The sequence below is a fragment of the Phyllostomus discolor genome, chromosome 3 (assembly GCF_004126475.2).
Source record: "Phyllostomus discolor isolate MPI-MPIP mPhyDis1 chromosome 3, mPhyDis1.pri.v3, whole genome shotgun sequence".
Lineage (NCBI taxonomy): Eukaryota > Metazoa > Chordata > Mammalia > Chiroptera > Phyllostomidae > Phyllostomus > Phyllostomus discolor.
The window spans coordinates 4,281,992-4,307,663 of NC_040905.2; the positions used below are offsets into that span (position 1 = coordinate 4,281,992).

General features: G+C 49.8%; 1 protein-coding gene and 1 long non-coding RNA gene across 3 annotated transcripts in view; one reads left to right on the plus strand and one right to left on the minus strand.

Moving 5' to 3' along the window:
- Positions 1-25,672, minus strand: part of PARP8 (poly(ADP-ribose) polymerase family member 8) — a 150,420-nt gene that overhangs the window by 110,838 nt on the left and 13,910 nt on the right. The gene's annotated exons all lie outside the window — the stretch shown is intronic.
- On the plus strand, positions 7,795-25,123 carry LOC118499405. Its single transcript, XR_004901881.1, has 3 exons — positions 7,795-8,997; positions 17,352-17,355; positions 25,113-25,123. It is a non-coding gene; the product is annotated as an uncharacterized LOC118499405 (long non-coding RNA).

The following is a 25,672-nucleotide window of genomic DNA, read 5'->3' on the forward strand; positions in this document are numbered from 1 at the left end:
ATGTTTCTCTCTCTCTCTCCCTCTCTCTCCCTCTCTCTCTCTCTCCCCCCCTCCCCCCCCCCCCTCCCTCTCTAAAAAAATAAAATAAACATAAAATCTTAAAAAAAAGAAACAGTCACTGGGCACCTACTATGTGCCCAGCACTGGGCCAGACCCTGGAAAAAAAAGGAGTCACTGGGCACCACTGTGTGCCCAGCACTGTGCCGGACCCTGGACAGTGGCGAGCCCCAGGCAAACAGGACGTCCAGGGCCCTGGTGGCGGCCGCAGTCCACAGAAAGAGATGAGACTTTCACCCAATCACCACATCTAAGTATGTAAACTTGCAGTTATGAGACTGTGAGAAATCTCCACTAGGAGGATGTAACCAAATGAGAGAGGGAGGAGCAAGGCTTTGCCATGTGACACGAAGGTGACCTGAAGGACACGAAGGAGAACAAAACGCAGGCAGTGCCCCAGGTCCCGCCCAGCAATTTTTTCCATGATTAGCAAAACTGGTTACAGTAACCGAGAATTCATATGCCACGCGCTAAAGTGCATTACGGATGACAAACGAAAAGATGACACAAGTCAACGCAAGTCGTGTCCACACACGCCGAGAATGTTGGCAAGACTTGATCTGAGCCCAACGTGACAACTGCCCCGGAGCAAGATCTCAAGTGCTCCTGGGAGTCACGGTCTGCAGTTCTTCTGTGCGTTGGAAATTAACGTCGGGAAGAGGACACACAGATGGGGACAGCGAGGCTGGGACGGACCGCAGCATGGTTAAAAAAGACCGTGTGCTCTCCTGAGGGCAGTTGTGTCTTTGAGGGGTGGTACCTGCGGCATTTCCAAGGGCTGCCAACCGGGATGCACAAGGGCGAGGGACAGAACTGGCTTAAGGACCTTCCACCAAGGACGTCACAGGCCTGGGGCATGGCTGCCCACCATGACCTGCCCAGTTAGGGGTGTAGGATGTCAGCACCCCTTTACCATCCACACTCACGGAAAGAAATACAGCTTTGAGTATCCACCAACGTCTATCTATCATCCCCCAAAATGATACACAAAATTTGTTTTAATCAAGAAAATGATACAGATAATTCTGGCTTTTTATTTTCTTTTTCTGGAATCAATAAAAAGCTTTTTGATTTATTAACATCTCAATTTCAGTGCTGGTTTTCTTCTTTCATATACTATTGGCCAGGATCTCAAATAAAAGAGATTAAGATTTCCAGATAAAATCCTGGCACTCTTCGATACCTTTCCAAAAACTCTAGAATCTTTGCTGCAGAAGGAGACGAACATGTTTGCAGACCCATTCCCTTTAAATTCCCGACTGTCCGTCCTGGTGGGATGTCTGGGTCACCACCACAACTGAGAATAAGGACACCCAGGGCGAGGGAACACAGCCCAAGAGAGAGAAGGCGGAGTCCCCCGGAGCTGAGAGCTGGAGCTAAAGGTACAGAAGCACGAGCAATTCGGAAGCTAAAGAGTCCACTAAGGCAAGGGGCAAGCTGACACAGAAGTGTACGTGTAGAAACGTGGAAGCCTGAAACGCAATTAGGGGGAAAAAAAGAAAACAAAAACGAAACTAAGAGTGGTGGGAGTACAGTCAAGAGGGGAAAGGCTTGCTGAAAGACACAAAACAGAAGGTGACGAATCAGAGTGCGTGAGGGCGGGGGGCAGGTACGGAGCACCAGCCAGTGGATGAGAAACAAAGAGTACAGCGTGATTGCAGGGCAGAGGGAAGGGGGTTCCGACGGTAGGGTCCCAGCTGCCTTGCAGGTTTCATCTCCTCCAGGTACAGATGACAGGCTGATTATTCAGGAAACGTAATGGATGTTCTCCACAGACATTAAAGTATGACACCTTGGATGCCCTGATGTAATTCAAAATTTGGGACAATTTTTCAGCTCCCCAAGTTTCAACTAATCTTAGAATGAAACTTCTGGCTTTCACCCAGGTAAAAGCCTGAAAGAATTTTGATTTAATTTCTTTTAAAAAAAAATGTTTTTGTATGGCAGCCCAGAGATTCTAAAAAGTGACTGCCAACTAATAAAACAGAGATCAATCTCTGTCCGCAATCCTTTGCTATATTATCTATTCGAAATGAACTCAGCATAACTGTTTTTTCTTTTCCTCATTTGAAACAAAATCTTCACCTCTCCTGGATAAGCAAGCATTAGATGATATCCTCTAAGTACGGACGTACAGATTTAAGTTATAAGACTTACGTAATTCCTCACACTGAAGAGCATGCATTTCTTTCATCTAAATCATGTGTTTGTTCAAAAAGTAAACAGTAGATTCAAATTAAAATACGGTATATCAAAATAGTGCCACGGGAGAGAATGAGTCCGCATTCACCCCAGTGGACAGGGCTGGGATCTGTAATCCCCACGGGCGCTCTAAATCACGCTATCGCGGCTCCAGTGCCCCGAGGCCCGAGGTCTGCACAGTCACACGTAAATCAAGCCGCGCTTCTGGGAATAACAATTCTGTATCTGCTGAGTGAGCCCTACATCAAAATAATGTATCGCTAGGAAAGACGTTTAGAAATAATCCATTACTCGACAATGCAGTGACGCAAGAACACAGAACCCAGAAAGGGGAAAAAAAAAAACCCCTGAACCCTGACCGAATGAAAAACAGTGACATTTATTTTTTAAAGCACCATAAAAAAGCCTTATAAAAATACTCTGCTGTTTTATTGACAGTAATAACCATCAATTAGTGAGTACACATTGTGCGGGCAGATTCCAGAACCTACCGATTTGCGGTCACGAAGCGTGCGCCTTAACTCACACCCACTTCGCCGACCTGGTCAGACTCGAGCAACCGTGGCCGCCCCGGGCACTGATTTCGCAGGTGTGAGCGGCCCAGCGCGAGCCGGGCTGTGACTGTTTTTCGATCTCTGAGCACCAGGGGCCCTGCACACGGTCACGGTCACACCGGAACCCCAGGCCGACCTGACAGTTCAGCACCGGCGTCCAGGCACTTGCACAATGGGCTGTTCTCACTCCATTTCTACACTTGGGAGCATATCGTCCCACAGGTCACACAGAGCCGAGTACACACGGTCCCTGTCTCCAGGCGGGGACTGTCTCCCAAGCTACACTGTCGGACTTGTCGTTAAACCCAAGGTTCTTGAAGACACTCAGAAAACGCCCCCAGGACGAAAAATTCACATAAGCAGAACTGAAGCCCCTTCCCAGGCCCTCCAAGGGGATTCCGACCAAACCTAGACGAATAAACTAAACATGAAAAACATACTCAAACCCATTATACATTAAATAAATGCAAATTTAAACTGTAGTAAGATTCAACTTTGTGTGTGTGGAATTGGCGAAAAGTAAATGCTAACCTCCTGCAGGAGCTGCGCCACAAGAGTGCTCACACCGGTGGAGAGGGTGTCACTTTCATCAGGGTAGTTTCACAACGTGTGTCAACAGACTCAGAATTTCCACTCTAGGGGTACATTATGAGCACAGAGGCAAGAGCAACAAAACCCGAGGGTCCTTGCTCGCTGCCGCGTGCTGAAAGCAAAAGAAAGGTTCGCAAATAGCTGTTCCAAAGCTAATGTGTGGCACATAAAGGGGTCATAGACATTTATTACTGCTGTTATGTGGAAAAGGCCACTTGCAAAACATTTATGACCGTCCCTCTTGATACATAATAAAGAGAGGAGAGGGAGAGACCAATTGTTAACTGTTAACACATTAGCTTCCGGTGCTGGAATTAAGAAGCAGTATTTCTCTTTTAAAGATTTTTTTTCTTATTTATTTACAGACAGAGGAGAAGGGAAGGAGAAAGAGAGGGAGGGAAACATTAATCGGTTGCCTCTGGCACGGCCTCCACTGGGGACCCAGTCCACAACCCAGGCACGTGCCCTGACTGAGAACCGAACCCATGACCCTTTGGTTTGCAGGCCCATGCTCAATCCACTGAGCCACACCAGCTTCTTCCTTCTTCACAACCTCTGCCTCTCCAAGACTTTTGGAATACGTATGCACATCTCTGAAGTAGGGTAGGGACAGTGTAGATAAGGATGTAACAAAACACAGGCATTTAGAACCCTAACCCACACTGGTCTAAAACGTTGAACACGATCTTCTCCATCTGTACTGGGGTGATGCCCTGTATTAAATCTGCAAGGTCTCATCTGCTATCTACATGGGCCTGATTACAGAAACTAATGAAGTATTCTGCAAATGAAAGTTTAGAATTCTGTAATATTACCCTGGACTCTGAACACGTTCTTCTATAAACGTAGTTAACGTCTATCCTGAGATAGGTCCTGACCTCCTAAGAAAACCAACCCCCATCAGCAACACCCGGACAGACTTAATTTCCTAACGGCTTCCGAACGCGGCTGCAACGCAAAATGGAACCCCTGCTCTGCCTGGAGATGCTCTCCCCTGCAGTGTTAACAGAATAAATGAAGGGTGAGAAAACACCAAGGCATAATAGCTACTTCCCATGCTTCCCCAAGTTCTATTTGTGAGAGGCCATTTAAAAATCAGCAGGGGAATTCAGGATCGATTGTAACAAATAATTAAGAGCAAGGGAAAAGGAGCACTTAAAATACTCCTTTCATTTATCATCACCTGAGAATTTGGCTTCACCTCTACTGAGGGCATTTCCGTTTGGTGACCATCGCGAACACACCCACGTTCGCCTCGCGGGAAGAACCGCTAAGGGCGGTGCCCGCACACGCACAGTGGCAACGCTGAAAGCTCCCCTCTCCCTGGGCCCGTGATTTTGAGACACAGATAAGAACAATATTAGAGTCCTGCTTCGAAGGACTTAAAGGCAAGGGGTGACTACAGGCGGGAAAACCAACCCTTATAAGCCCCGGTTTTAGGTATGCCGCCAGCCACGCAAGCGCAGGGGCCAGGGAGCGGGGCAAGCATCTCTAAAACGAGGTGATGCCCTGGCTGGCATAGCTCAGTGGATTGAGCGCAGGCTGCGAACCAAAGTGTCGCAGGTTTGATTCCCAGTCAGGGTACATGCCTGGGTTGCAGGCCATAACCCCCAGCAACTGCACATTGATGTTTCTCGCTCTCTATCTCCCTCCCTTCCCTCTCTAAAAATAAATGAATAAATAAATAAATACAAAAATTATTTAAAAAATAAAAAAAATAAAACGAGGTGATGACTGACCAGCTGTGACCACGGAGGCTGCCGCTTACCAGATGGTAAGGTTTAGTCAAAGGGATTAGAGAGGTAAAGGGCATTAATTTTTATTGCACCATCTTATGGAAGACAAAGCAATATTGGGGACCAAGGGGCTTTCCTATTAATAGGCCTAATTTAGTTCCAGTAGCATTCTCCTCCTTCTTTCAAGAGCCTTGATTCTCCCCTTTAACTCGGACAGTGTTAATTGAAAAGAAGGAAACTGTTCTTGCCCTGAGGAAGCACAAAAGACAGAGTGGGGGATGGGGGATCTGAGCCACGTGACCTGCTGCACACCAGGCTACGTGTCAGGGGCCACGGTAGCGCCTGCGAGAGACGTGCAACCCGATCTTGAGGGTCTCAGGGGAAAACCTCTCAGGAAACGACGTCTGAACTGAAATCAAAACAAACAGGAGTGAGCCACGCAAAATAAAAACACACGTCAAACGTAACTCCAGCGGCGGGCGGTGAGTTACGGCCAGGACCAAGGAGACAGACCGCACCACACGGCGACCGAGGACCAGGAGAGAGCAGAGTCGCTCTGCGGTCGGGGAGACAGGAGGGAGCGCTTGAGGAGGAGGAGGTCACCCGACTAGATTCACACTTCAGAGAGATCACGCTGCCGTGGGTGGAATGGGGTGGAATGGAGCAAGACCGGGAGAACAGAGAAGCATCGGGAAAGGCTTCGGAACCACCAAGGGAGAGACGGACAGTTGGCGATCGGACCTCGGAGGGAGCTGGGATGGAAAGCAGCCGTCTGAAGGGCAGAAGGAGGCACACTCCCCGGAGAACACGGTGATTCCTTCTAAGCGGGGCGTGTGGGAGACGAGGCATCTTGGGTGCCACCCATGTGTGTCCCAGGAGTAGCTGCGGGTGGATGGTGGAGCCGTGCAATGGCCCAGGACCTTGGGAGGGGGTAGGAGGCAAGTTTCATGCCTGATATGTTTAGCTCGAAGATTCCTAAAAGGTCCAAGTTGCGGTGTGTAGCACACAGGTGGACACAGAGAACACAGGTGTGGGCTGAAAAGAACAAAGGCTACAGAGTTTGGACCATCCGGGCCCAGCCAGGAGCCCATCCACCCCGCAGGCCCGGGGGAGGCCCTGTGGACCCATCCAAGGCCAAACTCGACCACGTGCCAGGGAGGCAGGGCGGCTGGAGCGCCAGAGGTACGGCTGGCTGAGAGTGGTGGTCGGAGGAGGAGAGAGAAGCCGGGGATGTGGAGACGAGAACACACTTCCGTCAGAGCACCTGGCTCTGGAAAGGGGGGAAGCAGGGACAGGAGGAGGAGGACACGAGGGAGTTAGCATTTGCAGGATAGCTTGCTTTTTTTTCCCCTCTTTTTTTTTTAAACAGAAAGGAACTAATGAGAAGAAGGCAAGTGCAAGGGGCCTGGATCACAGAGGAGCTCGATCTGCGGATTCCAAGACACCCTTCGACCGCAGGAGGTGGTGGGTGACGGGGTGCGCCCGGCCCCAGAACCGCACCAGGTGTTCGGAGCCGTGACGTTTGCCGGGTCCCACGAGCACAGAGCAGGTGTAGCAATGCTGGGCAACTCTGCCTTCCCCGCCCTTCCCTGTGACCCTCACCGCGGCGCGGGGGTGTGGCTGGGGGGGGGGCCCACGAAAGGTCTGGGGAAGTGGGCATGTCGCCCCTCGGCTGAGGTCCTGAGAAGCCCACACAGAACACTCCGGGTCCTCTCCTTCCCCAAAATGGAGACAGCGAGACACGGATTTCACAACAATGCGTGTCCATGGCAGGGACTCTTACATCTGACCCCCAACTGATGATAAATATAAAGAGAGAAATCAGCTTTGGTAATAGGAGGCGGCTCGGTCTTCAGAGTCACTTGGTTACCATGATGGAACTAGGCAATACTCGCTGAAGGTAGCAAACGTCACCACTGGCCAGGAAAATCCAAGCTGTCCTCACTGACAAGGAAGGATGGGGTAGAAAAGGGACAGAGAAGCCAGGGTCAAGTTTCAGGCAGGCCAGCCTCCTGGAAAAATCACACCTCAGGTAACTACAGACTAAAGAACAGCTTCCCCAAAGGGCCAGAGGGCCGAACAGCGGCTTGAGAGCCCCCCAGCAACAAGGCAGTATCCCCGGAAGAGCTCCACGAGAAAAATTATGCATCTTTAAACATCCTCCCACACCCCACCCTGTGCCTCTGGCACTAACGAGGAAGCAGCTCTGAATGATGTATCTGTCCAAGATCAAGTGCACCAAAGTAATCGTTTTCCTGTCTCAGTGCCCTGGGCCACCGCGCAACCAATGATGTATCAGTAATATATCAACCAATAATGTATCAACAATATATATGGTCTTCACCGTCTCAGCCCACAAGGCGATGCAATAAAAGGAACACAGTACACGTAACGGCGCATTGTATGTAAACTGGCTTTCCTTCAGGTAAAGAGTTTAAATACCCCTCGCTGGTGTAGCTCAGTGGATTGAGCACGGACTGTGAACCAAAGGGTCACCAGGTTAGATTCCCAGTCAGGGCACACGCCTGGGTTGCAGGCCAGGTCCCAGTGTGGGCCACCTGAGAGGCAACCACACATTGATGTTTCTCTCCTTCTCTTTCTCCCTCCCTTCCCCTTGCTAAAAATAAATAAATAAAACCTTTTTAAAAAAGAGTTTAAATACTACTTGAAGAATACCTGAAGAAATCAAGCTAGACCTAGCTTCTCAGCAATATAGAAATAGGGAAAACTCTCCTAATTAGATTTTACACAGACATGAAAATTACGTGATTCTTCATTCCTGTCATTATCAGTTTACAGTATTAATACATACTTTGTCACACATGGGTCTGGAACCCGAACCGATAAAGTAAGATGAACTGTAGCATATTGTCCAAGAAAACAACATATTTACACGTCATCCTCTCCACCCTCTGCACTGGCTTGGGTGCTTCTTCGTGACATGTCCCCATCTACTTCCGAGGAGTCGCTATCTGCTGTGAGGCCTCTTACGCAATGCCTGCCCACCAGGGGTCTTCGAGGTTCCAGGCAAAACCCCGGAGAGCAGCTACTGAGGCTGCCGGGCACACTCAGAGCAAGGAGTGTGTTCTGCGTGTGCTACAGAGGCTGCGTGTCAGAGTGGAGTGTCCCCATGGGGCACAGGCCCTTTCTTTGCTTAAGAGAAGTCCAGCAGTGCCCTCAGCGTTCCAAGGCCAAACGTCACAGTAAACGATGCAACGAAGACGGAAAATCTCTCTCTGGTGGACCTGGTGGCTGCCACACCAACACGTACTCGCTATTTCTTAGCAGCAGTCATTCCATCTTCTTTAGGGCAGTTAATCTGGGGACAGCTAATTTTACTCCTGACCCTAGTGGGACGGGATATGGAATTAGGCCTAAAATAATCCACTTCTGGAAACCTCTCTCCCTGCCCGGATACGGGAGGGGAAAGGCCACTGGGTTTTTGTCTGCAGCTGTCTCACAGTCCATGAGAAAGCCGTGCGAGCTGACGTGGAAGGCGAGAGACAGCTTTTGGAAGGAAACCAAGTCCTTTAAGACACTGTCAAGCTCCGAGCCAATCAAGCCAGAAACCCAATGTACCGCGGCATCCAGAGTCGGGGAAACTGGAACGTCCCTGGATTGAAGCCAGCGGAAGTCGAGGGTTCTGTCACCAGCAGAGGAAGGCACCCTGACATTGAAACGTCAAGGCCTTGCTCGCGTGGGGTCCGCGTTCCACGCCTGGGGACAGAGATCTGAGCATTCCAGAAATCCTGGCTTGCCTACCCCATTCTCTAATCAACTACAAAAGACATCTTAAACTTGCAACGCTAGGGCCATGATTAGGAATGTGAGGAGGTCTGAATTTCTGAAAAAGGAAGGTATCAGTAGTCTGCAGCAACTGTTGTAAGCAGGACCGGGGGAAGCAAACACTTCATCTTCGGTGGGTGGGCATGCAGCTGGAGCACAGGGTCCCCCCACCCCCACTGCCCACCGTGTGCTGGTGAGCACCCCACCTACGGAGAGACCTCACCCCACCCCCCTCCAGTCTGGGAACAGGAGGAAGGGCTAGAGACACCCGCCACAGGAGACACTTACTGAGCTCTGGACTTGCAAAGGTTCCTTAAAGATGAAAGCATTTATAAAAGTCCACGCTATAAATATGAAACTTAAGGGAGTCCGGGAACTCACTCCTGACACTGGTTCAAATAATACCAGCTTAGCCCTAAAAAACAATCAGGTTTCTCGTAGGTGCGTGGGATTCAAGCCCAAGTTGGATACTATTGCTCTCAAAACTACATTTAGACATCTTAGTAATTTTATGACATTACCTAAGTTGAAAGAAACAGAATCTACAAATACACATAAAACTTTGGCGGTCACTTATTGTTATTCTCAACCCAGCATTTTTCCAGCCCATAACTTCCGTGACGGTTCAGCATCTTTTCGTCTTCACAGGTTTTTAACCGAGACGACATGCCTAAAACCTTGCTTTACCCAGCCAGCCCGAGACATCGCCACCTGTACGCCATCGCCACCTCTACGTTACCCTGCGGATTCCAGCACCATCATATTCCTTCCCCAAAAACACAGACCCAAACTGAGAAATAATCACGGAGAGAAATTCTCCTTTCTATACTCCTTTAGGAAGCAGAGACTTTATTTCTTTTCAAACCCCAAAGACAGGCTCAGGCACACCCTATGAGTTTACCTGCATTTACCTGCTCAGACTAAAATGAAAGATTTATAATACAAGATTAACCTTTAAAGAGAAGGTTGGCATTTTTAGTCCAAGCTGTTCCCTCGCACACTGAAGTTCAAGAACCGACCAGCCAAGCAGCCCCCTGAACCAGAACACGGTCCCCAGACTCTCTGGGAAACAGGGTGCGTTTTCCTGAGAGGACACCCTGCAAACGCACCCTGGAAATGTCCGAATGTATGTCCTTGACAATGAACACGCAGGGCCCGGCAGAAGTCGGGCCTGCTTGAGTGTGGCTGGTAGGGTGATAACACGGGTATGAAATAATTTATAGTTTTAATTTGAACAGTTCACCTAAAATGTCATACGGTGTCCTTGAGTATATGATGATGTTACAGAATGATGTGTTTATGATTTTCTAAGACGTTGTCATAAAAACGGGGCGTTATTTGTGCCAGGCCCTGTATTTGAATTCAACGGTGGCGTGACAAACGCTTTTTTAATGCCAATGAAAGGATGTGGCTAGGAGAGACTTTGTTAAAATTTCTACTTCGTTACATTTCACACATAACAACTATAAGGTTAAAGTTACTCCCCATGTGCCATCTAAGGTAAGAAGCCTGAGGTATTTTCATGAAAAAAAGTCATGCATCATGAGTTTATGTTGGTTGCTATTAAAGTCTGAGGGATTTGTTAATAAGAAAAAAGTTCATAAAGCACTGATTACAATATAAAAAAATGATGTTGTGTCTCTCTCACAGTAGAAGGTAAAGAGTACTTCTAAATTTAGAAAGGAAAAACAAATCCACCAACTAAAAACACACGTCGGCGATGTTAGCCAGAGTGTTGCTGTAGGCAGTGAGCTAGACAAGACCAGAGCAAAGGGGGCGAAGGGAAGTGGACACGGAGCTTCACCAACTGGGGGCGGGGCCTGTCTGCTTCGCCAGGAAGCTGCAGCTTCACACCCCCGGGGGACCACAGCATCGCTCCGCGGAGGGGATGCACACACCTCCCTTCCCCTGTCAGTTCGGGGTTGTTGGGGGGCACAGAGCGCTGTGCCGGGTCATCGAGGCCTGGGAGTCTCACTAGGGGGTTTGGATTCATCAGAGCCAGTGGAAGCTCGGGAACGTCATGGGTTACTTTGAAAGAGCAGCCCTGGCTGGCGTAGCTCAGTGGATTGAGCTCAGGCGGCGAACCAAAGTGTCGCAGGTTCGATTCCCAGTCAGGGCACATACCTGGCTTGCAGGCCACAGCCCCCAGCAACCGCATATTGATGTTTCTCTCTCTCTCTCTCTCTCTTTCTCCCTCCCTTCCCTCTCTAAAAATAAATAAATAAAATCTTAAAAAAAAAAAAAAGAAAGAGAGAGAGAGGAAGGAAGGAAGGAAGGAAGGAAGGAAGGAAGGAAGGAAGGAAGGAGGGAAGGAAGGACGAGCAGCCAGTCTGTCCCCAAGCCCAAGCTAACAAACATAACCCCAGGGGAACAGAGAGGCAGGTACACGCACTCTCTCTTGCTCTCTCGCGCTCTCACCGCCCCAACCCAGTGATGCGCTGGTGCCCCGCATTTGCATGTTCTCTCTCGCCTGCGAGCACACAGCCACTTGGCCGAGCAGCCACTGGGGCCTACGGCAGACTGCGCGGGCTCTGAAGGACCGAGCTCTAACGTGCGGCAGGCACTAGGGCACTGGCTTTCCTCTGGGCCTTGCCAAGGACACAGCTGGGCTTCTTCCACAGCGGGATGGAGGGGGACGGGACGAGGAAACCCAGGGGCAGGTTTCTACCCGAATAACCCATTTTGCCACGTCACAAGCTCCTGCACGTGGGTCCTCGGCATGCCTTCCTTGCAATCCCACGGAAGAGCCTGATTTCCACCCACAAAAAAATCAACTGTTGCTGAGACTGGCAATATGATGTGGCTGTCCAGTAACTCACACTACGATGGAAATTTTAAAAATACGATTTGAATAATGTAATGAGGACAGGAGTCACCCTAATCATCTTCATAGTCCCAATCAGAACACCTGGTACAGTTTCTTCCTCCTACTCGGCGTTCCACAAATATTTCTAAAATAAATTAAGGAATGAACGATGGGAAAAAAGAAAAAGCGATAAACAGCTCCTCTGTCCCCTGGGAATTCAATGCACTACTTTCTTTTAAATGTAATTAATCCTCAACGTCCTTGTAAAATGGCCAAAGGGGAAATGCATTTACATTGCATCTGAAATGGCTGGAGTCGGTGAGCAGGACCAAACGTTTTCCTCAAGTAAACGCGGCACTGGCGCTCCAGCGAGGACCAAGGATGCCAAGCATATTCCCTAGGCGGATGGCTTTCCAGGGGAGCCTGACAGGCATTCCCTGCAGGAACTCTCCTGGATCCTGTCGGAACCCGTTCCAGGGATGGTGTTTGGCCACTAACCAGTGCTCTCCACCATCCCACGGCTTCTAAAGTTCCTTGTCGGCCCCTTCCCCCTTCCTAGTCCACAAATGCTGGGACCGAGTCTTTTTCCTAGACCAGCCCTGATGTGAGGCATTCCACGTGCCTTCCCCAAAAGTCCTCACACTTCTCCGACCACAGGCTCCAATGTTAGTCCAGGAAGGAGAAAAAAAGTTATCACACTTGCATACACATAGAAGAGATCACAGAAAGCCCTGGCTGGTGTGGCTCCGTGGGTTGAGTCCCGGCCTGAGAACCCAGAGGGTGCCAGTTCGATTCCCAGGTCAGGGCACATGCCTGGGCTGCGGGCCAGGTCCCTGGTTGCGGGTGTGTGTGTAAGAGGCAACTGATGGATGTATCTCTCAGAGAAACTGATGTTTCTCTCCCTCTTTCTGCCTCCCTTCCCCTCTCTCTAAAGATAAATAAATAAAATCTTTTAAAATTTTTAAAAGACAAGAGACCACGGAAAAACAGGTTAGTAACATTTGGAAATAGCATTATCACCCTACGTCACCTCAGCTGATGCACAACTCAGCACTTATGTAACGATATCCTATCTTCACTATTCATGAGGACACTCTTTGTGAATTGGAAGTCTGACACAACATTGGTGGGACCTAATTTTAAAGGTTGAAAATAGTACAAGGCCTCCAGGTTTGATTTCATACGGGGAAGATTAAAGGGACGCAAGCAAGCACCGGTGATCTCTGTGCTGGGGACACTGGAGATTGCTGTTTTTAACAGGAAACATCTGGCATTTAAAAGGCCACACTTCCACGCCCCTGCGGTAACACGGCGGCGATCACACTGAGCACCATTCTGTGCTCTCCCTCCAGTGAGCCGCATTAATATCAGCACGTGAAACGAACGTGTTAAGTGACTATAAACAAACCCAAGTGATTTCATTAAAATTTAGTTTAGCAAAATGCTAACTTTCATATTCTTGGCAGAAAACCTTTTTATTCATATTCCAATCCAACGAACAAGTCACAAGCAGAGGAAGTGGCCTCAAACGTTAGCTACACCCACCCCCAAGCCCCCACCAATACGTTATTCAGTCATGCTCAGCTCCGACGTTGGCGACACGGACCACGTACTGACCCTGGGGAAAACAAGTTTCCCACGGCACAGCCTGGATCAAACAGCAAAACTCCAACCCCCTGGACACTCCCGTCTGCCCGCATGACAAACAGGCACCGCCCGCAACACTGATACAGTGTATGCCAAAGCTCTACATCAGAGGACACAGAGTAACAACCATAACACCAAGCACAGAAGAAAACAAAACAAAATAACTTTTAAGCCATCAAGAAATGTCACAAGGCCACGTGTGGTTCCAGAACAAAGCCTGTGCCGTGTTAAACAGGATTCAAACAAGCCCGGTGACGTGGTTTCCAATGACAACCGCTTGGAAAAGAAGAACCAGGTGCGGGAGGCAGAGGCTAGGGTTGGGGCGCCCCTCCCTCTGTTGGGGCCACAGGAAACACGGGAACAGTCCCCCTCAACGATGATCACCCTGAAGAGCTGGTTTCTGCGCTCCGACCCTCCACCAGGTGTTCGGAGAACTCGCCACGGAAGGCAGCTCGGTTCTGGCTCTTGTGTCTCCTCCACGACTTCCAAGCAAGGACTCTATTTTGGATGAACTGCTTTACAACTAATAGAAACGGAACCTAAATTTTACATGAAGCTCTTAAACACAGTTTGGGGCTGTCAAAATAACGAAACCTGTGAATTTGCTGCTATAGATATGAAAGAGGAACGTTCCCCATCTCTCCTTTCCGGCTTCCCAAGTGAATCACCTCTAACTTTAAGAAAACGGGATCTAAGCCCTGGCTGGCATAGCTCAGTGGATTGAGCGTGGGCAGCGAACCAAAGTGTCGCAGGTTCGATTCCCAGTCAGGGCACATGCCTGGGTTGTAGGCCATGGCCCCCAGCAACCGCACATTGATGTTTCTCTCTCTCTATCTCCCTCCCCTCTCTAAAAATAAATAAGTAAAATCTTAAAAAAAAGAAAAAGAAAAGAAAACAGGATCTAAAAGGTGCTCAGAAGTGACCATCCGCCTCCGGGATGACGAAACGACTTCTACCTCATAGACGGTGACCCCACAGACCTTCCACAATGAGTGAACTGGATTAAAAGCCAAACTCACTTAATTTTAAGACCAAAAAATGAAACAAACCTCCACTGCTCAACAGTGTTTCACGGAAACAATTTTTTTAAGTGCCACACGATAGTTCAAGTCTTGCTTAAAATTTTAAGCAAAAGTCATTGTTTTCTAATGGGAGGGATCACATATACTTATGATTCTCCTATTCTTATGTCTGAGGTAATACGTATACTCTTTAGCTGGAACTGAAACTCACTTCTGCTCTATATCATCCGGGAAGTTATCTACGTAAGTTAATTAAGGAAACTAAGGTCCATCTTTTGAATTCAGGGGAAAAAAAGATAACATTCGTCATTTTATAAAATTTTAACCATTTGCAAACTTTCTAACGCACTTAATGTATGCGTGTGCTTCTTTCAAGGAGAAAACCAAAACTAATTCTTGGTTCTTTGTTTGAGTAGCAACGTATGGCTTTTCTGAGAATCAGCCATGTCCTCAGGCCCCGACAAAGGGGACCGAGCTAACGGAACTGTACCAAATGCATCCACATTATACTTTTTTATTTAAATCTGACTCTGTAATCCTGTCCTCTCGCCCCACAGCTTCCAACATGACGCGGAGGCTGCCCCTCACGAAGCGGGAAGCCCGAGTTACCAGCGTGTGTGACCAGAAGGCAGGTAACAGTGAAACACGGTGTCTGAGACAGTGAAAACTTTTAAGGGAAAACCTACAGGAGAAAAGTCAATTGATTTATTTGTCAGTATTTCCTCCAAAGGAATCAATGCCCAAGGTCCCAGTGATCACGGCCGCCCCGTAAAAGCTGCAGATGTGTGTGTATGAAATACATGCTGTGAACAGACGGGCAGACACGGGGACCACGGACAGACAGTGGGAAAACAAGATGGTTTCTGAGTGACCTCCAGACGCGCTGTCCATCCCACTTTCCTCATCTGTTGCAGCAGCTCCAACGCCAGGCGAATCCTCGTGAAAACACGGGGACTCGCAGAGAGCGTGGGAGAGGGGAAGGCAGGGAGCTGGGGAAACTCCTAATTCGGGGCCCTGGCCCCCAGGGTGATGAGGGCAGCTGAGTGGCAGGCCTAACGATGAACATCCAGTCCCAATACACGTACCCTTTCCCGCAGAATCTAAAGCTAATTTACATGATCAAACAGACACTTTAATTAAAAATGTCAATGTTGAAGCAACCAGGCTATCAGTATGCACCAAGTTGTTCTAGGAGTCTGTTCCTTCCAGCAGCTTCTCTGGACACCCCTGCCGTGGGGGAAATGAGGCACCGGCTGGGCAGGGGCCGAGGCCGAGGCTGACGGAGGGGCAGCCCAGAGGGAGGGCAGAGGAACTCTCTGTCTGTCCCTTGTGAGTGGCTCTGTTCACCTGGTGTCCCTTGTTCGCTGTTCAGTAAGCCTTGGTTCCGCTACGGAATCTCCTTATTATCAAAACCCGTGTGTTTTACTTAGGTCTCCAAAATATACCCTAGTCCCTCCTTAGCCACAGTTTTAGTTACCAGTGGTCCACCATGGTCCAAGAATATTAAATGGAAAATTCTAGAAATAAACAATTCACAAGATTCAATTGCACGCTGTTCTGAGAAGTGGGGTGAAATCTCGCGTTGCCCTCCTCCATCCCGCCAGGGACCCGACTCATCCCTCCGTCCAGCTTCTCCAGGCCGCACACACGCCCCACCCACCAGTCCCTTGGCAGCCAAACCAGCCATCAGATCAACAGTCACGGCATCTCCATGTGTATTCAAGTCACCCTTACGTCACTGAGTATCGGCCCCACGGCACAAGCGTAGTGACTCGGGCAATTCAAATACGCGGAAGAGGATCCATCAAGTGCCCCCTGGAAGTGACAGGTTCAAGTGCTCGACCTAATACAGAAGGGAAACCGAGTGCTGAAGGTGCTGAGATCTACGGGAAGAACAAACCGTCTGTCTGCGGACTGGTGAAGGGAGAAGAAATCCGTGCTGGTCCGGCGGTTGCGCCTCAAAATGCACGTGAGGGAAAATCACAGGACAAAAGGGCGTGGTTCCACCCACGGTTCTGACGTCCACCGACGGTCTTGGAACATCCCCCACCGACCCACCGCCAAGGGGGAGCGGCTCCTGCCCATCACATCAACCACCACATGGGGGGGGAGCGGGGGGGGCAGGGTAAATGCATCTGCCATGGGCGTCAGCAAAAGGGAGTATCCGGCTCTCCAAAGAACATTTACTTCATTGGAGTGTCACCCCTGCGTCACTTGCATTGGAACTGCCCCTTGCCTGCTGGGTCAAGTGAGGACACAGCCATGAACTAGAGAGATTTGTTTTCCTATGGAGAAGGTTATTATATGTCAGACGGTGCGAGAAAAGTCAGCAGGAACTGCCAGATGCATCCGAATCCCGAAGACCTTCTAAGGGTGGGGGAGGCTGGCGGGACGTGAGGGACCTGCCCAGGGACCGGCCCCGGGCTCTGGTGGCCCGGAGACGTGTGTCACTGAGTCCAGAGCAGCTGAGCTCTCGCTAGGCCACAGTTCAACTCACAGAAGGGGAAAAACACAAGGGTAATAAGCAAATGAATACAGACCTAAACCTATCATTTTTCAAAATAAAAAAAAAATCCCCACTGTTTTAAAGGGACAGGTGACATGCAGGCGCCCAGCACGTGGCAGAGGGAAGGCAACGTCCCCGGATGCTGTGGTGACCCCACAGCGGCCCAGAGGGAGGCTGGGGTGCGCTGGGGGCGCTGGGGGGGGGGGGGGCTCGAAAGAGCAGACACTCTGAGCAAACAAGTGCTCTCGCTTTTCTTCACTTCTGCGTCCATTTAGTATGTTTTTCAGAAGCTGTTATTGGATGAAAGTGCACCCTGTACACAAATGCCTTTTCATTTTTTTAAGATTTTATTTATTTCTTTTTAGAGAGGGAAGGGAGGAGGGGAGAGAGAGAGAGAGAGAAACATCAATGTGCGGTTGCTGGGGGCCATGGCCTGCAACCTAGGCATGTGCCCTGACTGGGAATCGAACCTGCGACACTTTGGTTCGCAGCCCACGCTCAATCCACTGAGCTACGCCAGCCAGGGCAAATACCTTTTCAATGTGAGAAAAACCTGCATTCCCAAACCAAGTAGGGCCGTCGTCCCACGGGACAAAGGACATCTTTTTGCGTCCGTATTCCGCCTGCTCCTGGGGTCCGGACCCCGGGAATCAGAAGCCGCTGTGAACACTGACATCACGTTCAGCCTGCTCAGCCAGGTTACGCCTGACTCTGTCAGCAGGCGCAGAAGGGGGTACCCCGGGCCCCAGAGGCCCCCACCCCCGCACGTTCCCGAGGAGGGCCCGTCGTCACGCCTGGCCCGTGGCCAGTTCCCAGGAAAAGAGCCCGGAGCCCTCGACACATCCCGCCTGATGCCCATGCCCCGGGTCCCGGGCCGCACGGCTCCTGTTTGCTAAGACAGTTAACGCTAACAAACGCGATTGACGCTGAACATCTGTTTTCGCTCCGCGAGGCCGGAGCCCGAGCGGCTGCCTTCAGTCGCCGCGGTGCCGCGTGGGTGTGAGTCTGACCGGCCCCTGATAAACATCCTGCAGACCACGGTTCGTGGGAGCGCCCCCGGCGGGCCTCTCACAGGCCGTCATCACGTGTCACTGCCGGGAAATGAAGAGCATCCTCGTGGTTCTCCTGGGGAGCCACCAGGACACGTGCGCCTGGCTCCTCCTGGACTGCGCCCAGTGGGTCTCGGCCCTTTGTGGATGTTGGTGTCGGAATAAACTACAACGGTGAACGTAACAGTTTTCCGAGGGCTGTGCTGCCTTCCAGAGCAGCCGGTCTCTGAGCCCTTCCACCCCGTCACCTAATCCCGTCCCGCACACCCTGCAGTGTCACGACTGCCGCTTCCCGGGCGGGACCAGCAGGACTGGAGCAGGATAAACCGTCTGACGGGCTGGGTTTCAAAAGGAATCACGTCAATCCGTCCACGCCGCTCCACCATACGGTAATGTTACGGGGTTGTAAAGAATGTTTCAAATAATCTTAGAACCTAACCAACATTCACCCTATGTCCTTTGGAAAATATTAAAACGCCATTTCATAAAGCTTGAAAAATGTTCGGACTGTAATTAACCTGCAAGTACAGTCCAACTTCGACGCATGCAGAATGTGATGTATCAGAATTCAGAATACCTCTGTGTGGTTCTGCCTGCAGCACTGCGGCCAGCAGTTCCGAAGATTGTACATTGTTCCCTGCCTACTGACTCCTGCCCGTCCTACAAAAACCCATTTCCAGAGTAACAATTCTCAGGGCTTCCCATGTCCGAGAACAGTGGGTATGAGCACGTGCGTGTGTGTGTGTGTGTGTGTGTGTGTGTTAGAGAGAAAGAGGAATGAGTTCCTTAATGTCTTCATGTGTAGGGTGTCATGCACTCTTTGCCTGTTTGGGAGGAAAACCTAAGATTCATAGTCATGTCAATGCTTTGCAGGTTTGTGTACATATGCGTGCAAGAGAAAAATGTCTCCAATATAGTTTACGTTTAAGTGGAGTATTCAGCCTCGGAAATATCGGGTGGCACCAGCTCCCATTGGTTTTCCTGGACAAGCGCAGTGGCGTTAAATCTTGTGTGTCAGCAGCGACTAGGAAATTAACAGGCACGGAATTCGTGTGAGACCTATTAGTGTTTCTTGAAATGCTAAACAATTCCTTTCAGTATAGTTTTACAATCTATATTTCAATAAAATTAGATCTCTCATTTAAAATTGCAATTTTTCTTCTCTGTAAGTAGCTACGTGCTAAACCCGTCATCTAGGTTATGCCGTTTAAGGCACCTTTTCAGTATTTCTCATTTTCTGTTGACACATGTCATTATGTTAGGCTCAGGCATATGACACAGTCACTAGAGATTTATGTCCCTTACGAAGTGACCGCCCCAGAAAGTCTGGTACCCACCTGACACCAGTCATGGCAGGGTCTGGCACACATAACGCCCCCTTTTTTAAAATCATGAAATCTTTTATTACAAAACCAACAGCATGCCACATTCTGTAACGTAACAGTGTCCTACACAAGCACACCACGTGACGTTTTAGGTGAAACATTCAAATCGCCGTCCCTGGCGTGTGAGGCAGTCGCGTACCCGACCAACCACGCTCAACCAACCACACGCTCGTGTGTGCATCTCGGCCACCAGCCCTGGGTACTGACGACCCCCCCCCCCCCCCCCCGCTGTACTTCCCATCCCCGAGACTGTTTCAGTCCCTGGCAATCTGCACTTTGCAGTTGCTTCTCCTTTGCCACCCCGCCCTCAACCTGCCTCCCATCCGGCAGCCGTCGGTTTGTTCCGAGGCGCTTGCTTGTGTCTAAGAAGTCCTTCAACTTCCTGTAGAGAGGAATCTTCATCGAGAAGCAGAAAAAGTCTTGGTAAACACCTGCCTCTCTTCCTGGCTATTTTTTTAAACAGGTCTTACTCTTTCCAGCAGTTTTAGGTTCACGGCAAAACTGAACGGAAGGCACAGAGCTTCCCATACACCCTCTGCCCCGCCCCCCACACGCACTGCCCCCCCCCAGCCTCCCCACCAGAGCTGTGCCTTTGTTAGTAATGACGGACCTACAGTGACACGCCAGCATCACCACGGGGACTCCACAGTGTACCTTCCCCAGTGCTGGACACTGTACCTTCCCTAGTGCTGGACACTGTACGGATTTGGACAAATGCATAATGACACGCACCCACCCACTACGGTACCCTACAGAATAGGTCCAATGCCCCCAAGATTCCCTGTGCTCTGCCTATTTGACCCTCCCTCCTCCTAACCCCGGGCAACTACTGATGATTTTGCTTTCTCTACTTTTGTGTTTTCCAGACTGCCACGTAGCTGCACTCATGCGGTGGGTGGCCCTCTCACTGAGTAATAAGCACGTAAGCTTCCTCCATGTCTTTTTATGGCTTGACAGCTCACTCCTTTTTAGTGCTGAGTAACATTCCACTGTCTGGATGGACCACAGTTCCTTCGCCCATTCGCCTCCTGAAGGACATCTTGGCTGCTTCCAGGTTTTCGCAATTTCGAATGAAAACGGCTACAAACATCTTGTGCGGGATTTGTATGGGCGTAAGTTTTCAGCTCCTCTGGGTAAGTACCGAGGAGCATGAATGCTGGACCGCGTGGTAAGAGCGTGGGTGGTTTTGTAAGAAACTGCCCAAACTGTCCACACTTTGCATTCCTATCAGCAACGAAGGACAGTCCCTCTGGCTCCTCCTCCTCACAGCGTTTGGTATTGTCAGTGTTCTGGATTTGGGCCTTTCTCACCAGCAGGTATGTAGTGTTAAGCACGTGCATTCTGATTTCAAAGTCCATGTGAAATGCAACCTTTCCCAGAATGTACCCTCAAAGCTAGAAATGTCAGCATTCCTCTGTTTTAAAAAACTTTTTGTGAAAATACCTCCCTCAGTAGCTTGTTCCCTGCTAATCCCCCACCGCAGGGAAGAATTTTGTGTGTACTGGACCCCTAGGATTAAGGATACTGCAAATTTCAAGTAAGTGACACAGGAAGTTGTTGGGAACCGCCCCGCCTGGTTTCAGGAGCTGCAATCCCCCGTGGCTAAGACTCAGTCAAGGACCTTGGGACCATACACCACTTGGGAGACAAAGCTTATCTTCCCTGTAGGGGCACCACCTCTGCCCCCTTTCTCTTCACCCTGCTTGGACCTGGGCGGATGACTGGTTAGCCAATGATGGGTAAGATTCCTCAAGGGAGGGATGACCTAAGACAGGCATGGTCGAAAAGGGGGCCCTGAGGGAAGGACTTTGGGGGCTATAGAAAACGCAGGGTGATGGACCCTCGCCCCTTGGCTTTGACATAGCCTGAGTCCTCACTCTGTCTGCAAGAAGTCTCCTAACCTCTTGGCTGCCTTACTTCCCCTGCGTCACTTAAGCCTGAAACAATGCTGGAGGTGGGTGTGGCCCTTGTGCTGGAAAGGACAGGTTCCTTAGGCAATCAGGCCTAAGAAAGAATGCTTAAAATCCTGTGAAACCTGCTTTGCTAATACCCTCAATGTAAATGATAAGGGTCCAAGCAGGAAGTGAGTTTGTTCCCCAAAGTTGGCCCTTTAACTATGTGACCCTGACTCAGAATAAGCCCTCAGAGTTCTTTGAATGTTATCTATCGTTTAATCACTTCTGCCTCACAATGACTGGTGAGCTTTATAAATACACGCTGTATTCCTGTGCAAATCGAACCCAATAAAAGTTTTTCAAGGCAAGGGTCGGGGCGCTCTCCCCTTGAGAGAGTGGCTAGGCCACTCTGAGGCTTTTTCTTCCCTTGAGAGAGAAGCCGCACTGTCCCTTTTTCTCCACGGGACTCGGGGGTCCGTGTGAGTTTGTCTGGTGTCTCATCCATAATGCTGCAGACCCCAGGAGCCGGCATCCGCGTCAGGTCGTCGGCACAGAAAGCTCCTATTAAATCAAACTGGTATGACTTCAAATAAAAAATCAAGGTTGAAGTCTTTCTTGGCAGAAGTTTCATCATTCCGGGGCCAAATTCAGCCAAGAACATGCGCCCCTTCTTGGAATCACCTAATTGAAACTCACGGAAATCACCCTTCGAGGCTGGTTTTCCCATCAAGAGGGGCTGCTGCAAAAAGAGTCAAGAAAGCACTTGATTCACGGTGAATTATCTGAACGTCTTAGTTCGCTAAAAATGAACCTGACCATTCACTGAGCAACCCTATCAAACCCTGTAGTAATCACAAAGCGACGGCCACTTCTCAGCTGGAGGGCCTACCTCTCTCCTTTCGCTGCCCTTCTGGCTGGGGTGCGCTTTAATGAGACATGAGGACTGCCTCCGCTTCCATCTAGGAAGCGGATTCCACTGCCATACGCACGCCAGCGTCTAGGGCTTTGTTCTGAAGATCAGTGACATGCACACGCACAGACCGACACGGGCACTATCGCAATCGCAGAACTCGCTCCGTGGAGATTGTGCACACGGACTTCCGAATGAGATCCCTAGAACCGACCAGATCCTCAGCATGCGTGAGGTTCTCCTGCCTCCACCGGGTCCCCAAAGCCACGGAGCACACTCGCACACAGAATGCACCTGCCGAGGCCGTGAATCATTCTAAGTGCGTACCTGGCCCTGCGTGCACAGGACTGCACTCGTGGGCGGCGGCTTCCTTCCCCATCCGTGTGCGCCCGAGGTGAACACGCCCTAGGTGAACTTCTTCGGGGCGGGCGCAGGGCATGTGCTTCCTGGCTAATGTTGAAAAAGTTCTGGGAATGTTTTTGGTTTTTTTTAAAAAGATTTTATTTATTTATTTTAGAGAGGGAAGGGAGGGAGAGAGAGAGAGAGGAGAAACATCCATGTGCGGTTGCTGGGGGTCATGGCCTGCAACCCAGGCATGTGCCCTGACTGGGAATCGAACCTGCGACACTTTGGTTCGCAGCCCGCACTCAATCCACTGAGCTACGCCAGCCAAGGTAAGTTCTGGAAATGTTTTAAAACTCCAAATGAGTCCATTTCTCATTCCGTCACTGGGAGGATAGGTTTACAAAAGAGACACCGTCGTTGATGTTCTAAAAGTATTTTTTATCCAAGAAGTGAAACATGTAGATCTAAGTCCAGATCTCCCTCAGCATGAACATCTCAAAGAGGACACTCCATCCAAGACGCTCCCCGGCAAGCTCCCCCGCAGGCCAAGCAACGGATCCACAGAGGACGCAATGCACGCTCCCACAACTCAGAATCCTCATCCGTCTCTGACACTTCCTCGCGGGGCCGGTTTCGAACCCTGCACCCAGAGCACCTGCCGACCTCAGAGCGCTGAGGAATAAATAAGTGAGCATCGCGGAGAGCCCTCATCTGAAAGGGGTTCAACACAACAGGAGAGAGACCCAGACAAATGCACCCTCACGTGTAGAGAAGTGAGGGGCATGCAATGCCGCATGCCTTTCACGGAAGCTTTTCCTGTCATAAAGCAAGTTCTATAAAAATCACCGAAAATACATTTCTTGGGGCTCAGTGTGAATCGGCAATTTCCACTTCTGTTACAGTGTACTGTTTATCCAGAAACTATTTTTAATGAATAAGGCGCGGGGTGTGCCAAAGCATGTTCCACAAAGCAACTCTCTCAAGATGTTCCAGCTCTGTCATCAAATAAGTCTGCAAAGCCCTGCATACTTCACGCGCCTCTTGGATATGCACGATGCACACTGATATAAAAAGGCTCTAAAAGCTGAACCTTAACATTGTTTAAGATGGTTTAACTAAGCATTTCCCAGACATATCTGGCCACGTACCTAACATCTAATGAAACAGCATTTAAGAAATACTAAGAAATATTCATTATATTCTAGGCACTCTGCTAGCAATGAGAGCTCTGGGCTTTAAACAGAAAATTTATTTTGTACTTGCCTTATTCTTTTACACAGCTCTGTCAGCAACAGCACTTTTTTTATTGATTGATTTGAGACAGCGAAAAGGAGGGGGGAGGGGGGAAGAGATAGGGAGAGAGAGAAAAAATCAATTTGTTGTTCCACTTATTCACGCATTCATTGGTTGATTCTTGGGTGTGCCATGACCAGGGATCGAACCCACAACCTTGGCATTGTCAGGACAATGCTCTAACCAAACTGAGCTACCCAGCCAGCGCTAGTAATAATATTTTTTCCTGCTTTTGTCTTAATTTTTTTCCCTCCAGAAATGTGAAAGCCTAACAAATGTACAGTTGCTATCAGTCTCTGGTTCACGTCTATACTTTGAATTCAAAAATAATCTCTAAGTGATTCTTGGATAATAACCTCTACTTGTTTTTTAAGCAAAACAATGATGAAAATCCAACTAACTGCAGCCCTGCAGAGATGGCTGGCAAATCCTCAGAACACTGTCAGGCCATTAGCAAATGCAATTTACATTCCGAAATGTTCAGAGAGAAATCATCTTGGGAGAAGTCGGTCGGCAGCTAGCTCGCATCTTTCTGTCTACTAATTTCTCCCAGGGAAAAGCGATCGGACCGCACAACGGTTTGACGGAGCCTCCCTTTTAAATGTAACACTGATTGATTCGTCACCCTCCATTTAATACACCAAGAAGGTGTCAGCCACAAACGAGGATGCCACTGGTGTGTAAATAAACTCCACTCCGGGAGTCGCTGCTGTGATTCTACAATGGATCGCCTGTCATCCGGTGACAGGCTCATCCTGTCCCCCTCCGATTTCCCTCGTCCTCACCTTGTTCCACGCACCGTCTCCCTCTACCCTCTTCGTGAGCACCAATCCGTCACAGAATTCCACAGAGATGTCGCTTGCGGTCCCAGGCAAGTGTCAATGAACTGGTCTTTGTAATCATAAAGCCATGATCTTAATATCCAAAACCAAGTACATTATGCGCCACAGATGTTATCAATCAACGAACCCGGACCGGCCGTGCATGCCTAATGCGCTGACTTACACGAAGTGCCTCCTCTGCGGAGAGAGGAGGAGGCCAGCACAGAGGGAAGGAGTGAGTGGTGGCGGGAACCCGGGAGGTATAAACGGAAGGCTGGGGGAGGCGGCTGGCTCCTGGGAGCCGGGAATAAGGGTCTGCATGTGACAGGGAGGAAGCCAGGGTTGCATTTGCAACCTTCTGAGCAGGTAAATGCTCTGACTTAGAGAGTTCAGATGCTAATAAACGGCTAGGTGAGGAGCTGCCAATCAAAAATGGGAAGACCCTGGGTTCACGACCTTGACTGGAATCCCGCGTGTGGGCAGGTGGAGGGACGACGACGACATCAGTGGGAGTCAGTGGGGCCTCGTAAGAGGTGGAGAAGGTGGGACAGGACACCTGAGACCCGAGCCCCGGACCTGGCTCGGGTGATGGGGCACTGACCTGGGGAAGGCCCGGAAGAGACGCTCCCAGAGCCGAGGAGGGGCTGGTTTAACGTGGTGGGCGGAGCTGTGGGATGGCGGAACCGAACGCTGACAATGTGTCACACTGAGACGGGATGACATGCACTGCCCATAGGAGCGTTAACTTCTTACTAGTCTTTCCTGGGCCATAGGGCAGATGGAACTTCAGACGTTTAGAGACTAAAAGAGAGAAAGCTTAGATGTCAATAACTGGACTAAAATGTCATAGTAAGTCGCTGGCAGCTCCCTTAAAAAGCCAAGATTTATCTACTATTACGGCTCAGTCTATCCCACAGCAAATCTGTGCAGGGAATTACAAAATACGTTTAGGCCTGATGAAATTTCACCGTGTTTTCCTTGTGTTAATGCTGCAGAGAGCAATGACAGGAAATTTCAACGGACTGGCCCAATATTGCATAAGGACCGCACAGCCAAGGCACATAATT